We start from the raw sequence: 18,194 nt of genomic DNA on the forward strand, positions 1-18,194 counted from the left end.
TCTGACGGCAGTATGGAATTCGCGTATCACGTATTCTCGTAAATTGAGATTGATCGTTTGCACGTAGTTTGTTTCGTAACGCGGAATATTGTGGAACGTTTCGTGCACTGTCTCGCGGCTTTGATCATCTCGTCTCGTCGTAAGCTGGTTGGCTTTTGTTCGACTTGGAGAAATCTGATCATCGAGATCGCTTCCAAAATGAGATTCACAGCGAGACAGCTTTGTTCGCTGATTTTCTCAGATGTCGGTTGTTACGTTGCAGCGGCTAGGATCGGTTTACGATTCGAATTTCTCGTGCATGGCATCAATAATCATTTCGCCGCATGGCAAGAAGGCGACAGGTCATCCGTTCTAATTACTCAAGACGGGCTGATGGTCAACATCGGCACACGGATGTATACTCGATCGATGTTACATTCCTGTGAACCGTGAAACGGCTAACTGGAATTATACCTAATGCTTGACTGTTCCAATTTGTAATGCATCGTCTTTACGCTTGATCGCTGAGGAGTGGAATTGGGATTGGCTATGAGTGGCTCTTGCACCTAGAAATGTATGATACAGAGCAGATGCTTCTATGTTTCTAATTATCAAGAATTTACACTTGAAGAACGAAGTTTTACGCTTCGAAGCCTTCCAAACACTCTGCACGTACACTGAGGTACTTGGACACTTGGTTATTATTGGCAACATGTATTTTAATTATAAAATTAAAGATAAATGAAACTACAGCGACTTTATCCTTCATGATCGTCGTACTTATAATAGTATATTACAAACTGATTCAGTGTCTGGTTAATATATCTTTAAAATATATCTTTATCTCCAATATATTTTTCAAATTCGATATAGTAAAAAACATATCATTGGATCTTCGAAAAATCTCGATCAACGTACGAGACGTTAATTTATTGCCTCAGAACACAGAAGTTAAAAACCGTTCAATTTCGGAACAAATAGCGATATCGAAAAACGTTTCGCTATGTTTTCAACAACGGAATTTTTATTGGAGAAGCATTCGTGTACGTTCAGACATTGATTGGTCGATGAAAACGTTTCGTGTCATCTTAAATTCTCGACTGTTTCAGTTTTCAGTATGTCAGCGTTGTCAGTGTTGTAAACACCACTTTAAACGTCCGTTTCAGTGGCGAACCCCTTCCTTTTCATCCTGTCCCTTCTCCATGACCAGAACTGAAAAAACCTTTCCAAAGCGTTTTAGAAGCGCCTTCGCACAAAGCGGAAGGTAAATGAAACAGGGAGAAGAGTTTACTATTTATAATGCCCGGGATGCCGTATTTAGACTGACCTCGATCCTCGTATCTAACAAAACTGGACAGAAATTGCATTTTAGAGCGGTTGTCACTGTCGCATACGCGACGAACAACGACGTTTATTACGATACGATAAATTGTAACTCGACGACATTAGATAGCTTGTTACATTATAGCTTGATTGTAAATTACACCTGGAGTGTGATGTGTATCGATCACATATGAAGCAGTAATTAATGTTCCTAGACCGCTAATGGGTTATTGATTATCGGTCAAAAGGAAAGATCAATGTGTTCCTTTACTTTTGTTAACACATGGACACGTTGATAATTATCTTGATGTGTAAGCTAATTTCACAGCGGGCTGTATATGTCTCGTTAAATCCTAGCTATCTTGGATCTTGATATTTTGACTGATTTTTACGGTTTTACACGTTTCAACGTACGACGAAGCAATCGATCCCATTGAAATATAATGAAATATGAACTTCTTGCGGTGGGAACTACTCTATGCGAGAATTACTATCGCGTGACTGCTCATCGTCTATTTAGATAATGTAACGCGCCGACGTGACTGAAAAATGGAGGCACATCGTCGTCGATACAGTCACGCATGCAATCGTTAAGTATCTTACCTACGATCTCGTTACTTACATCCCATTATTCCATCGAAATTGCGATCTCCTGTTCGAATTAGTGCGTGGAATAAGATTTAGTCGTTCGTTCGTAAGATACTTGAAGCTTCAACATAGAGCAAGTACTTGCTATACTGTCGACAAAATTTCAAAGTCTCCCGAATGTAACTTTTTATTTCACGCGATGTTATATGATAAAATTTGCCTACTTTCTAATCTGAATTTCGATAGACTCGATTCGATTAATATTATCAGAGCAAACATGGAAAAACCAACTGTCTCCATAATTAATAGTTTCATTTATAAAATCACGACACGTAAAAATAAAACGTGGAGGCATGTGGAGAAAAAGATCGGAATTACCACCCCAATCAATATTTGATAGTTTGATCTTTCAATCTACAATACAGAGGGATGAACAAAAAAGTATTATAAAAATATAGAATCTATACTTCTCATCTGCAATTATAAAATATTCTACCTTGTGTTTATTCCTACATTTACTTGTAATTTCAATTGCTGCTACCATTACATGGCGATCTTATCTTCCATTGAGCCGCTAATTTTTCAATGAAACCACGAATTTCATCTACAATTCTTGGACACGAAATAAAAGGTTGTATTGGCTGCTGGATCTATTTCATCCGTGTTTACTCCCACAGTGACGCTATTCAAGGAAATCGAAATGGCGACAACGAGAAACAGCCAAATGTTGTCCTCGATCGCGTCGTTTCTTACGGGCTGTTAGCCCCGATCCAACGACCCATTACCAACATTACGTTATCTCGCCGCGGTTCTGAATGTTATCAGAGCCATTTCTCCCCGCAACCTCGTCGAACGCCTCCGTTGAGCTATTGCTCTGCGCGGCTGGCAGATAATCTCGGTTGCATGACTGGAGGCTCGTCATAAAGCAGTCGTACACCCACTACGGACACGCACGTTGTCTGGCGTGTAAAATGGGGAAATCGTGGCACGGAGGAAGAAACGAAACGCTTGGCCTAGCGGCTAAAGCGCTTTTCTTCGACGAATCGTAATGGAGTGGAGGTGTACGGGTGTCATTGGTTGGCTGGCTCGTGGTTGGTATTTCGTCGAACACCCTTGGGATAGATGTAATCTGCCCTGTGTCGCGTTCACGCCGCCGTAAGGTAAGTAAGACCATTCTCGTGTCAATGGGCGATGAATTCATCCAGCTGCTTTATCTCGTCGACACGCCCCGTCAGGTATATCCTGCGTACCGGTTACCCTCTTATGATTTACGTTATTCGCTGCTCACAGATGTCTTTAGTTACTGCGCCGTATCAGCGGTTTTCGTCGCGCTCACCAAGTAGAGACGTTAGCGGTGTCTGATCATTATCAACCGTTACTACTTAAACTGACCGTGGACTTAAAATCTTCAAACGCGTTTAATAATAAAATGCACGAACGATATCAAATTGTATTATGATTAGTGAATTACCAAGTGTATAAATTTAATCATTAAATATAAATTAAATACATAGGTCACTCGTCAATGAAAAACCTAAAGTCAGTTATTTCGTCGAATTTGGTAGTTCTAGTTGATTAAGTGATGATCATGTACGTGTTACATATTATCAGTTACATAACGCATTTATATTAAGTGCATAGCAAGTAGCACCGATGTATTGACAATCGATCATTGTTTGCTTTGGTGCAGTTAAATAGACACTAGCTGTGAATATACCTACGCTAATCTATCATTCATGCGTTATTCTATTAGATAATCAACCGCCTTGAATCTACCTAAATCTATCTGTCGTCTATCTTAAATCCCAAAAATTATTAGGTCATCCCATAAGTTCGTGCCGTTTTTCGAGCGGTTATATATGTTAAGATTGTTTACATACCTTTCAGTTTCATGAGAAAATGTAATCCCCCTCTCGTTGTACAACTTCTTCCCATTTTTCATTATTCCGTCTCGATAAAAGTTCTCTTGTTTTTCTTTAAAATATGAAATGTATACACAAAGGTCGGCACGAACTTACGGGATGACCTAATAGTTCCAATTTCCATTACAGCTTTTAATTAACAAACATTTATCACATTTCACCGCCGCTATCTTCGACTTCCATTGCAATGAGACTTGAATAACTGAACGAGTAAATACGAATACAGAGTGTCTTGTTTGATCAGTTGCTCGGCGAAGTATAGAGTTCGCTGCTGTTTCAATTCGACGTCCAATGTACCGATGCCGATACCATATCGGTAGCCTGTAAACGAGAAATTTTCCAGTCGCGTAGCCGGCTAGTCAAATGATAGGTAGGAAGCGGGCCGCCCACGTATCAAGACTTTTCACAGGGGCAGCGGCTAGGAGTGCCGGCGATATTTGCTGCGTGCTAATATTGGCCTTTGCTATTGGCTGTTTGCCGGTAAATAGGAATTTTCTCCCGACCGTCGGATACTTGGTCAACGTGCACCGGGAACGAGATTCGATGCTGATCGCCCGCGCTTTGAAAAATTGGCCCGTTTCGGTTTGCTCGAAGTCTGCCACTGATGCGGGCTCGCGTTCCTTCAAAATCTTTACTTTTCTACCATTGCTTTAACGCGATTACCTGACCGTGTTTTTTCTTCTTTCTTGTTCGCTGTCAAGTGGACGATGAACGATACTTTTTATATAGTCCCATGGAGTTACGTAGACGATTGTCTTATTGTACGAGTCCTTTTACAGGGTACAGGTTTAATCTCGCGTGAAATATTTATTTAATTGAAGACACAAGTTCTAGTATACCCTTGAGGCCATAGTTATTAGAATATATACTCATTGCGTTTCTTAAAATATTGAAGAGACTTATTTAGTATTTTAAACGATAACACACATATGTCGCGAATAAAATAATAGATTTATGATAAAATAAAAGCAATAGAATGAAAGAATTCAGTTTGTACTAGATATCAGATGTTCTAGAAGTTATATCTGTTTGCCTATGTAACAAGGGATGGCAGAAATGTTCGATCGATACTCCACAATAGCTATCGTCTCTAACCGTGTCGCAAAGCCTGTTCACCGACTAATTCTAATAAATGTAGCCTGTTCTGTTTATAACGATTCTCGCATTATCAGCTGCTTGGTGCTTTCTGTATCACGGTTTAATCTCCGATGTGTTCGCGCACCTTTTCCTTCCATCTGGTATCCCCGTGTTCCTTTGCAAGCATGACGCTCCTTTTGTTGCATCACAGTTGCACGGTATAATGATTCTTTTCTGAAAGAACTCCGAGAGGTGTCAACGTAGCGTTCGCGGCGCGCATCGATCATTAGAAAGGTACTGGAAACGGTCTCCCTTGTTCGCCAGTGTTTGCACAGCGTGTATCGTCTGCCGGGCCCTTTGTACGCGCTCTTCACGCGACAGACTAGACGAGCAAAAAAAAAAAGAACACGAAGGAGACTCGTTACGCGGTACGATCGTAGGACACGTGTGCAACGCGGTCACGCGATGCATCCTTCATCCTTCCATGCGTTTGCTCGATGTCTTTATCTGGCCTATTACCATAATGCTTCCTTGGCTCGCGCTAAAGAGCGAGCAATTTCCTTCTCGACTCCCGAAGACAGTTCCTTTTGAGTACAGGTCCATGGAAATTAATCGTCCGCGTAGAGCAGAGTGATTAACGAGTGTACCACTAGCCTTTGCTATAAATCATTCTTTGACGCTGAAGTAGAAAGACCGCGGTACTGGTCAGACATCACTTTAGCCAGTTTCAGTAGTAGAGATTGAAATTACTGAGGCAACTTTCTTGGAAACGTGTCGGAGCGGTTGTATAGCTAATTTCTAAAAGTTACAAATTATTGCGTTATTATCAATGTGTTATTATTCCAGGATTAAGTGATTTGTTTATAATTTGTTATTCCTGGACGTCGGATTACAGTAAAAAGCTATAGATTCAGATAAAACATTTTGGCTATAAGGGGTTAGATCATTTAACAAACTACGGGTCAGGATTTTATTGTCAGCCATACACAGTGGCTGTTTATGTCGCGCATTAAATACTTTAAAATTAATTACGAATTGTTGGTAGTAAAAGATAATTCTGCTTTGAAATAATAGTTTCCAATTACGCATCTTTATAACGATGAAATACAAATAGCAATGATATTCCGCTATCGCTGCACAATATATTAACCGAGAAACTCGAGAAGAAATACGAGATATTCTGTCGTAGCCATCGATCGATCATCGTATGACAATTACAAGACGCGCGTAAGACGTATAACTCGTTGATAAGTAGACATGGACGACCATAACGATGGCGTACTCACAATAATTGGACGCTGGTTGAAGGGACGATGATTATCGTCGGACCGGAATAGAGCAGCGGTCGTGACTAATCGTGACGTTATTACGATTACACCCATCCAAGCTATAATTAGACGACGATCACCGGGAATATAGTCTCTGGCTGCGATCACGTGAAACCCGTTCAATCGGTTGACATTCGGTGGTCGCGTGCGTTCAGCAAACAATGGTCGAAATACACGGTATGGGGACTGTGTATAGCCGTAGTTTCGAGCTGAGAAAGCAACCAGCCCTTTCTACAGGGGTTTCAATCGACGAAACGTGATCCGAACAGGCTAGCCGACTCTCACGATTTCTTTCTTTTCTTTTTATTGGTCGTTCAGTCGTTTAAATAAGCCGGACGTCGTGATAAGGATCGCAGGTGAAGTAAAATAAATTACATTCGTAATACCGAGTGGCCAACCCTATTACCGCGGGCTACGAGCCACACTCGCGCCTGTCCGTCTGTTCTCTTTCTCTCGCTTTTTCCTTCTATCCTTCCCTTCCTTTCGTTACTCTCCTCTCATCCATACGACGGAAATAACGGAAGCGAAACGAACTCGAAGCTCGCAACGACCAGATATTTTTTCTCAATTTCCGCTGCCCATGACACTGGCCGGAATCTCTTTTGATTTTCAGCAGAACGGGGGCTTTTGCGTTATTGGTTTCCCTTTAAACTAACCACCATCTACCTTTCTCATAGTTTGTTCTCCTCGCCGTATTTAACTAAAAGATGACTTTGCAATTGCGTAGAAAATTCTACATTTGCTTCGTGTTCATTTATCGATCGATTAACTTCGCTTCTTCGTCGATGAGTTTCTTACATGGTGGATTTGAAGTATTAAAGGGTCCTGTTTTCAACGTGAATATACTTGGAACTGGTTCGAATTCGTAATTGTAAACGTTAGCACGTATTGCAAGTATTTCCTGGTATTGCAAATTCGCTGAAGTCGGAACATTCGATAAGGATTTGAAGACATATTGCTAGGATTTTATTCGACGTGCAATATGTAAAGCCACTCAAAAATCACAATTGCTCCTGACGTATATCGAAGATATATGAGGTAGCTCTATAGATTCTTCAAGAATGTCTGAGTAACGAGAGTTATCTTGAATGGGAAATTCGGAATTTATATTTCTTATAATTCGATTCTTTAGAATTGCATCTGTATCTTAAAATTGTCAAAAATGTTTCCAAAATTGTTACTGCAAAATCGAACTTTATCTTGTATATTTTTGCCAGTTTATCCAGGTTATATAATACTACAAATATCAAAACGATGAATTCGTAATTTTTCACGGGAATTTTATAGATTTACATCCTGCGTTACATTGTTTTCCATTCTCTGGTATCAGTTTCACGCTTTAGTCGGAGTTGTAGTATCAATTACTTGGAACACTGAAATATTTCTAAATATTATTTTATCCGCTAAAATCGCGAAACTACTAACCCCAAATTTTGAAACGTGAAACTACCGTCTGAAACACAAACCATCAAGAGGATGATGGAATAAAATTTAGAAATACAGTTAGGAAAGTGTATGTAGTAGCGCACAGTGCAGTGAAGCGAATCAATGCTCCAGATCCGTCTTGTAACCTCAATTTCTCCTATCATCGCGAATTTCCCAAATCACGTGTCTCGTCCACGCGAACATCCGTCCTGACATTCTGAATACGTCCTTCCTCATATTCGAAGACGTTGTAGACTGCAAGCGTAATGACAGTAATTATGAGACGGTGCTAAACGTTCGTTCTATATTCTCACGTGTTGTTTGCCACGGTAAAACAAAGACGTCAGGATGTGTACACAACGAGGCGACGGCTAGTGGAACGTGGCAATAAAGCGGCGGGCGTTACATCGATTACGAGCACGGAACGGAAATTCCCCACGATCGAGCAATAACTCTAAATATCGAGGTATCGACCAGTGGCCCCGTTTCTCTGGATTAGTTCGCCCGTGAATAACGTTCGTCTAACACCACCCGTTATACTGAGTTTTTTTCCCATTCCGGCCACGAAGGATGTTTCCGGTCCCTTTTGCTCGATTTACACCCATAATTCTCGGATATGTTTGCCCAGGATTATGAAGTTGATGTATGAGTCGTTCTCCAGTGATTAAGCAGAGGGATAAGGTGGGTTCGACACGGTTGTTGATGCGTTGTTTGAGGATTCGTGAATCTCTGAAATCTACGCGAACTACACGGAGTTTGAATCGAATTCTCTGTGGAATCGAAGCGTATTTCGTGGTTTAGCGTTAGTTTATTTAGTGGTTTGGTTGACAGGTTAGATGTGGCTTTTCGAATTTTTGAAGAAAATATAACTTTATTTTAAAAGGTGAAATCTTCGTTTAAACATAAAATAAGGAATTATCTGTTTGCGGTCTGTATTATATGATTTTTAATTTTTACTGGTGGTTTTGTTCTACATATTTAAAACATATTTAAGACACATGTGCTAAACACAAATGCCTTTTATAATTAGCGGTAGAACTGCACATAAGTTACTTTTAACTAAATTAATATCGGAGTTACAAACATTTTTATTCTGTAGAAATATTTTATTAAAGTGGTAATTTAAGGTACTTTCAGAACATGATAGATTAAGAGGCTTCTACACTCATTCATTTATATGTCATTTATAACACCTAAATTATCTAAACTGAAGAATTATAATATAGTATATCTAAATAGGCGTGTAATTTTTACCATCAAAAATTGAATTATAGAATGTTACAATTTTTTTCAAATTATGAACGCTATTCTTCGTGAACTTTAACTCTATTCAACAAAGGAGTTACGTAAAGAATTCAGTGCAACATATGCAACTTTCTTTATCTGATTTTCAAGCATTTATGAGTATCATGAAGGCTATTTGAGAGCTATTAATCGCGATGCATCGCGATCGTCCGAAATTATTTTCTCAATCGACACGCAATTAGCAGAATTATCGGCGCGCTGCCGTGTCAAGGGTTATGCTTTCCAATGTAATGGTACTTATTTAATTGCGTTCGCGTCGTGATACGGCCAGAGCAATTTTTTATTCTCGCGCAAAATCGTTGGCTACCACGGTTTATTTTACGCTTCTCTCGCGTTCTTCCATTTTTCCTCCTTCTCCTTGTCTTTCTTTCGTTAATTTTAACGAGACACCGGTACGTGCTAACGATGCAATATGCATCCAATTACTTTCGCACCTTGCTTCCCGTAATTGTTAATTTCGCTTGTGTTTTCCGCAATTAAATGTTTAAAAGAGAGCCACTGGCTGATTCTTTTTCCTCGCACGATGGAAAATCGATCTGTCCACTCGCTCTGTTGTAACACGTTATTCAAGGTAATTCAGGTAATTCATTCGACTTTAAACCATGTGTTTTCTCCCGTTTTGTTTCTCTTTTAACAGTAATCTATAGATTTATGATGTGTATTTATGATGACTTATACACACACACACACTGGCGAAAGTATATGAACATTTGTAAAAAACCTTCCATCAATATCGCATATTACGTGTGTTATACGAACCATTCAATCTATGGTCAATATTTGTTAACAACTTTGTAACAAAGCGTTTACACAGCCAAACATTATAAAACATTCACCCGTCATTTTCATTTCTGGATTGAGTTTCTTTCTTTTGAAAATTTGAAGTACTTTGTATAATCGCAATAATCGATATCTGTATTTACCAAAAACGCGCGTATATTTCCGTAATCAATGATATTAAATAGTTCTATTATTACATCAAGCAACAAAAGTCGTTGAAAGCTTTCCAGACCGCTAACGTCGTTTGTGACAAATTTCCCAAGATTGAAGTTCCTCGGCGAACTCCAGTGCGAATCTACGACTGCTCTTGACGTGTCTGCCAAAATTGAAGTTGCTCGGTAAATTTGACTTCGCTGTTGACGACGCAGTCGTCATCCGTTTTAATTTCCCCCGTTAATCTCGAGTCGTTCATTCCAAGCAACAAGTACTCGTCGTTGATTCACGGTGGAACATTTCGCCATCCATGTGAATCGTTTAAATTACCAGGCACAGTAAAATACCAATAAAACAGACGTAAATTGTTGGAGTTGTATATAGAGTGGCGGAAACGAAGTCGCGTGGTTCGATATTCGGGACAAACGGTTCTGCAGGTCGTGCAATATTAAGGGGTAGGCCCTTGTCGGTCCGACTGTCGAAATTGAACCGGTCAAATTCATGCGACAACTTTGAACAAAGTTCCGAACGACAACGGGCCTCGCGAACTTTCGGTGTTAACCTTCGAAATTCGCAAGCTGGAAAGCTGTCGTTTCTTCGATTCTACGCCTTGTTCCTCCTATGGCCCGCCATTTTTCCCTTTTTCGCATTTTATTCCTGGCGAATGGCAGCCAGTCTCTGCCGCGTTTCCCTCGAAACTGTGTAATTAAAATTTAACAGCACGTTCTCGGAATCGCCGGTCGGAAACGTCCCTTTCGAGCGGCTGGCTTTCAACAAAACGATCCAGAACGGTTTCAGACGACGTCGTTGATCGTGCATGCAAGTCTATCCCTATTAAATATTTCTTTCTGATTTGCATGGCGAAGGTAGACGATCGAATTCTTATATGTATTTATCGTAATTCAATGATGAATTTTAAGAAGCTGTACTGTTTGATTCAGCAAAATTATCTGGGAGGAAATAGGATTGAAAGATTAGAAGATAAAGAACTTATAAGGTATCTTCAACTCTCAATCGTAATGTGAGACTTTCATGGTCGTAACTAATTAAATTAATGAAGAGAAGAATCGAACATACTATGTGGGATTGTGAATAGAGTGATAGAATAGCAGAGATCGACCTCGTGTACGTTAGAGGCTTCACTTTGGCTAAACTGGCTAAACTAAACGCTTGGCTAAACACCGAAGTTTCTCTTGTGCTATTGAGACAAGAAACAGATAGTTAGATCGCGATCTGTTCTAAATTGATACACGTAGTTAGATTCTGATAGAAATGTTAGAAATAATAGTTTCCTTAGGGTGGACAAATCAGAGAAACGTAAGTGTTTCGTTGGATGAATTAACTTTATAGTTGTATCGTCGCGATCGTCTTTTTATATTCGCCAAAAATACTTCTGTGTTTAGTAGGAGCAACAGTTTCCATCTTTATGGTATCAAGTGCGACTGTAAATTGACCGAAATAATAATACGTTCGTGTAGTGCATAACGTGGAAACTTCAATTTTCCAAAGTATCAGTCTTTCTTCCAAAAGCGACTTCTAGTTTCGCAGACCAGCACTTCCAAAAATTCTGTAAATGATGAAATCGTTAGACCGGTACGCTCTACAAAGCCACTTTCATTCCGGCGAAACTCCTGACGCACGCGAAAAGTATACGTTGGCCAGCAGCGAGAGAACCAGGCTACAAAACGAACGTTCCCTTTGTCGGTGCGATGGCAGATGCAGGGAAAAAAGGTCGTTCCAGAAATAAACACGAAACGCAATGGAACTGTAAAACGAAAGCTCGACATTGCCACTACAAAGCGCGTCACCTTGTTATTCCTTTTCTCTTATCGCGACTCGCGTATAAACGCGAACGATAACGAAGCCAGGTCAGATCGATATCTGGGCGACAGGGTTGGAGATTGGAATTTACTATTCTTTTATCGAGTCGACGAGACACAGAGGGGTGATGGAGAGGAACGAACAGAAACGAGGGTTAGACTGACCCGAAGCAAGGCCAACGGACAACCCTCGAACTTTTACCTGGTGGCAACTTGGAAATCCTTTTATTTGCTCGCTTCGTCGTGGCATTGAACGTACGGGTAGCGTCGATGGTGTCAGGATTAAGGAAGGGCTTCGTCGCTTGCCCCCGCCATTTGGCTAGGCTCGGAAGACACGAAATAAAATCGTAGCACGAGGGACAATGATAAAAGAGCCGAGAACGAATCAAAAGAACCAAATTGCTGGTTTTCTTGCTGTACACTCTCGTTCATAAGTATTGGGTTACCTGGGTTCTCTCGTATAGGTGATATGTATAGCACCATTATTAATAAAATTGTACAAGTCATAAATCATTATGATAGAATATCTAATATAAATATCGTCGAAAGGTTTAATAATACGAATATGAAAATTGACTGGGACGATGAATGGAGCCATTAACTAATCAACTCCGTGTATTAAAAAATAGAGAAACGCGAGGATGTCACAGATATCTTTCAAGATTTACTTTGGAATTCGCGAATATTTATGTTATCTATCTGCTTATGACAAATAAACCTTTGCAAGTAATTCGGTTACTTTTTTAAGAAGATCAATGTTAATGTCGCATCTGAAAAAGTTTACAAAACTTGGAATTGATCACTTTGACTTCTGAGCTTCTTATTACAATATCGAGTAGCTATGCGAGTTCTTAATGCTTCAAAGAAGGTTTAATAATTTCTCACTGACTAACTGTCAATTTTACCTTGTTTGTTCCTAAATGTCCTAACACTTCTGCACAGGGCTGTACCTTGGAGTTTCTCTCAACGAACCGGTCACGAGGCAAAGTTCTTTTCACCGCGCTATTAACTTGGCCCTCCCTCAGGAGGTCGAAGAGATTCATGTAAAATTCATCCGAAGTTGCCAACATTAGTTCTTCGATCATAGCCGCGGTTAGAGAGGAACTGGACTTTTATGAAATTTATTCTTTTGCGGTCGGAACGTACGTAATTTTCATTGGAGCATCCCCTTTCCTTTTAATTTCGAAGCAATTCCTCGTTTAATTCCTCGACCAACGTCTTTTCCGCATCAGCTGGATTTTTTTGAACGGCTGCGCGTTTTGTTTTCAACGTGACACGCGCGAATCACCTCGCTGATCGTTTTTTCCTCCTGTTCTCTGTTGCAGAGTGCATGGCCTGAGGACTCCACAGAGGAAGCGAGAGCCGAGCGTCGCGATGGGGTGAAAAGGTTAGTCCGACCACTTAAAACTTCTCTATCCGAGTATTTACCGCGTTACACGCGGTTAAATGTCTCGCGTGCGGGTGCGCGCGTTCTTTTACGATGCTCCACGTTACGACAGCTTCCCTCGTTTCAATGCTTTTTCTTCGGGAATATCTTCCCGCGTGGATTAAGTGTATATTTAGAATTACTCACGAGGAACGTAGGAAATGGCATCTTTATGCCGTGGAAATGAAAGGATTTAAAACGTTCCTAGCGCCCTTGCAGTTTTTACTATAATACCAGAATGAAGTATTTTCACCAAAAAATGCGTCATAAAATTATAATCTTCAAGTATGGACCAGTTTTATGCTGATAAATTTTTTACAATTCTCAATTGTCTACATCTTTTTCAAAAATTTTGATCATTCCTAATATTCTGATCTTAAATCAGCAGGAATATTTGCAATAATGAATGAGTAACGTCATTATCTCATCGCTAAATTTTAATTACTTAAGGTAGAATTCTTGTTGTATCAAAAAATTATTCTTTATAGAAACATGTATTTTTTTCATGTTTCACGATGAAGTAAAATTAGAACCATTTTTACAAAAAACAAATACATTCATCGTTCAGTTAGTAAATAATGGGGTACGGCAATAATAAACTATACCGAGGGACGATTTAAAAGCATCGAAGTTAATATTAATAATATACTTGTTTAACATTAGGTTTAGTTGTCCACGCAAAGAAATTGCGTTCGATAGAAAAAATTGTATGTATTGCAAATTTCGAAACATAGGAACAGACCAGATTACAAACTTGAAAGCATAGAAACAAATCCTATTACAAACTTCAAACTATACAAAAGAAATTAGATTATAAATTTCACGACACAAAGACACATTATATCAAGAAACAAATTTACCTAATTACAATTTCTACCACGATACCTAAAGAATTTATTCTTTTATATAAATCACCCACAGATGTCGGAAGCCACGTGTACAGCTACTTAAACGCATTCGAAATTCCTCACACGGTTCACGAACAAAGAAACGTTGATGTCGTTGCTGGACCCGCAAACATTTTCTCCATGTTCTCTCTTTGATCCCTTTTCCGTAGGGCTTTGTTAATTTACTCCCTCGTGTTATCCTTCCCGTGTTGTCCGTCACGATAACTCCTTGATCCTGTCTCTGGCCGCGGCCCCTCAGCGCCGGACAGTTTCGTTTCCATCGAGCTGTTCGGGACTGTTTACTGAACCCTCGAGCATACGAGATCCAGGAGGGTTTTCGAAACTTACGGTATGAATGTCTGAAGTGTAACGAAAGGGTGAGGATCGTGCTTTCTCGCGCTGCTAGCCGGGGACAAAGATCGAAACAGAAGCGGACAGTTATTGCTGCTACAATCGGAGGAAGACGGTAATAATGGGGTTAAAGCGTCGCTGGAACGACGAAAAGTTTCGCTCGAAATTGAGCTTGTAATGTCTCGCCAAACTTCCTTCTTTCGTCGTAAGTCTTGGTTTAGGTGAGAAGAGAAGACAGAGTATCGATATTTTAGTTATTCTTCATAGAATAAATTCTCGTTACATTCAAAGAATTTACTTTGATGATCAGTTGTTGAATAATACAGTGAATATGAAACTTAAGCAAGCTTTGGACGAAAGGAGTACAACTTTGGTTAATAACAATTACGCGTATACTTTTGAAGGAAGTGATATTAAACGTCGTTTTCATTATTCATAAGCCCACGAGTTATGGTGTCAAAGTTTCTGGTGAAACAGTCAGTTCATTGGAAGGATGAGCTTTCCACGGGTTTTCTAAGTGTCACTTAGCCAGGAAAAATTTCACGGGCAACAAGTGCCTTGTAGTCTCCTTTAAACGGCGGTTCTTGCCACATCTGCATAATAGGATATCTCACTGCGAGCCGTTGGTCCGAACAAAGAGGCCGGTAATTGCATGATTCATCTTACTTGCATATCAGACCTCCTGGAACGTGTAATAATTTCATACCGGTGCGAGAAAAAAAATGAATTACGTCGTGTCCACGGACAGGAAGGGATCTACGCTACGTTTCTCGTGATAACGTTTTAATCCATATCGTAATATATACTTAAAATACTTTGATAAAATCTCCTCCCGCGTTAAAAGGTTGACACGCTAGACACACGAAATGAAGAACGCTTCATTTACGATTAATAGTTTCGTTTAAAATATGATACGAATAATTAAACATGCTTTTATCTCGTTTGAGATTTCTCACCGATCGTTGCAAGTAATTCTTTTGATCGTTATGGTGTTACAAATAATTTAATCAGAACTAATTCCTTAAATCCTCGCAAACCTTCTAGTTACAGTTCCTCATCGAAGTACCAACAGAATAAACAGGAAGAGTTTACGGCCAGACTCTCGAAGAATACAGTCGAGATCGACCCTATAATCCGATCAGTCTCCACCACGTACTCTGCTATTTCCTCTTTTTAAATCCAATTAACTATTGATCGATAAGAACATCTTAAACACTTGGTATTTCCTCAACGATAGGAGAACAAGCTTGGAAAAGTAAACGTCGAAAAATCGTTTCACGGTTGACGTCTTAATTCTTTATTCGAGCATCTTGAATTCATAATTGCCCACTGCTACGGATAACGGGTACTGAAACCCACGACACGACGGGGATCCAGCGTTTCTCGTGGGCGATAGCTGACGGAAATTCAGACCTGTTCTCATCCTCCGTAGCCGCGCGAGAATATTTACCCGAGCACAGTGTTCGTCGCTTTCCGCGCTAATAAACCGTTACCCCTGCCAGCGTCGCTAATTACTCGACGAACGAAGCCTTCGAGCTGCCTTCCTTGCCTCCATGCTTACCTTCTTCTTGCAAGACGTTGCAATGTTCTGTCTCTCTTTTTGAATCTCGCGCCATTTTCAGCTAGCAGCCTCCTTACTTCCGTTTCCTTCTGCAAGAGACCTTAAGACGCTCTTGGTATTTTGTTTCCAAGATTATTTGAGATTACTCCAAGGTTTTATGAAGATTGTATGAGGTCATGTTAAGAGCGTTAAAAGCTAGAGACGATGTTGGGCTCATTTCACGATCCAAGTCAACTGGAAGTTATTTCCAGGAGGTTCAAAGTCATTGGAAAGAGTGAGAAAAACATATCAGGTGTGTATATATCACGTTTAAAGTTTATTTAAGATAAATTTGAGGCATTTCTTCAGATAGGTCACGGTTTACTCAAGATAAAATCAAATTATCGAAGAACATTCAAGGTTCAGCTGGAGCTTGTCCAAAATTAATTTTAGATTATTTGCAGAACGTTCAAAGCTATTTTAAGCCATTGTTAAATTCAGATATTTGAAAACTCAAAGACCAACTCTCGATCGTTTAAAAGTTACTTATAGGAGAAAGAGATTTTATCTCATAGAACATAGAGCTCGGCAAGATTCAAATGGAAGTGATTCGTACAAATCAAATATATAAATAATGGATTATCCTAAAAAATACTCCAATCAAACCATTCGTAAAGACGCTCATAAATTGAAAATTCAAACCGCACAGACTATTTCTCGTGGTTGATCGAATAAAATCAACGATATCAATGATCAGAGAGAAAGTTCTATGTTATCAATTATAGCGTGAGCATAAAATATTAACGCATTATATCTGATAATAATCGATTGAGCAACTTAATGAATTATGCCTAATCAAATCGGCCTGTCGTCGGATAATCAAGCATCTTCGGAATCCGCAATCTCTTTCGGGAGTTATCGCGGGCGAACGAGAAGAACTGGGTCGGAACTTTCGCAGGCAGAGTGCAAGAAGGACGAGAAAACGGAGTTAGTAGGAGAAATAGAAATTAGAGAGTACCGAGGGGCGGAAGACGTTCAACTCGAATAATTAAGGGCAGCGGGAGGCGGTCGGGCACCTTTAATTCGGTACGATGCGCTCGTTAATATTAAATTCAGTCGCCAGCGAAAGAGAAGTCGTACCTTCTCCTTGCTAATTTCCTCTCGCCTTGAACTTATGTATTATGAAGAAGAAGTCGGAGTTCTGAGATACCTGACGCGTTCTTCAACAACCTGAAACTATAAACTATCCTAGCCGTCCGACGAAACTGGCCGGGAGATTTATTAAAAAAATTTCATTGCGTCTTCTTTTAATGGAGGAAGTTCGTTCAAGCTAGAGCTGCGTTGAAGAGAAGAAAGCAACGAAGCAAAGAGGATGTTATTCATAAACGGAAATTCTTCGTTCGACAGTTGCAATATCCGATGTACAGTGGCAGGCAAAGAAAGTTTTGAGTTATATTTGTGCTTAGGAATATTAAAAATTGTTGAACTATATTTTCAATGATTTTTTGTATTATCTTCGTTGCGTCAGTACTGGCATTTAATCCTAAAACTTCAACTTCAAATGAAACGTAGAACTTCTCAGAAATAGAAAATCATCGATCTAACTTCAATTACTTTGACACCATATCATCAACAATTTCGAACTTGGTAACCTAATATTGAAATAAAACACAGAACGTCTCAAAGATAAAAGATCACTGAGAATCGATTAGACTAGCTCGAAATTTTTGGCTCAACGATTATAATACCTAAACGAAACCCAATTTGTTTTCAACTTCAACGCTCTATCATCGTACATTCTCAATCTGTAATCTTCCTCATCTTGAAAAAAAAATACAGGACTTCCAAAGATAAATACTCATCGACATAAAGATCATCTGCCATGTACAAAATGCTTTCATAAGCCGATTCCCGGTGATTTATACAAGTTGAAAATCCCACTGAAAATTTCAAAGTACCAATATCCATTCGTCTGAAACTAATACACAGAACCTTCGAAAGTGAGAAATCATAGATAAAAAAATATCTTTGCCGTACACTATGTTTCCGTAGCGTATGGTTCCTTTCGACTTGACGAAGATCGAGGTATCCATCGCCCGAGGGTTGGAATCGTCGAAAGTTGAAACGATCGCAGCAGTGGCTTCTTTCCTGTCCTGTTTCACAGGATATTCGCGAACATTCTTCTACTTACAAGCATGGGGTCGTTAGTCTCGGATTCCCAGAGGGTTTAATTAAGAGGGCGTGTTGTCGGTAGCTGGTCGTTGATCAATAGCTCAAGGGTTGCCGTCTA

General features: G+C 39.7%; 1 protein-coding gene across 2 annotated transcripts in view; it reads left to right on the plus strand.

The window, feature by feature from the left end:
• LOC126928917 (bifunctional heparan sulfate N-deacetylase/N-sulfotransferase) overlaps positions 1-18,194 on the plus strand; it is a 371,054-nt gene that overhangs the window by 21,279 nt on the left and 331,581 nt on the right. For both annotated transcript variants that reach the window (XM_050744798.1, XM_050744799.1), the window contains exon 2: positions 13,026-13,087. The gene's annotated coding sequence lies outside the window, so the exon portion shown is untranslated. The remainder of the gene's footprint in view (positions 1-13,025; positions 13,088-18,194) is intronic.

Source organism: Bombus affinis, chromosome 2 (genome assembly GCF_024516045.1).
Source record: "Bombus affinis isolate iyBomAffi1 chromosome 2, iyBomAffi1.2, whole genome shotgun sequence".
In the NCBI taxonomy this organism is placed as follows: Eukaryota; Metazoa; Arthropoda; class Insecta; order Hymenoptera; family Apidae; genus Bombus; species Bombus affinis.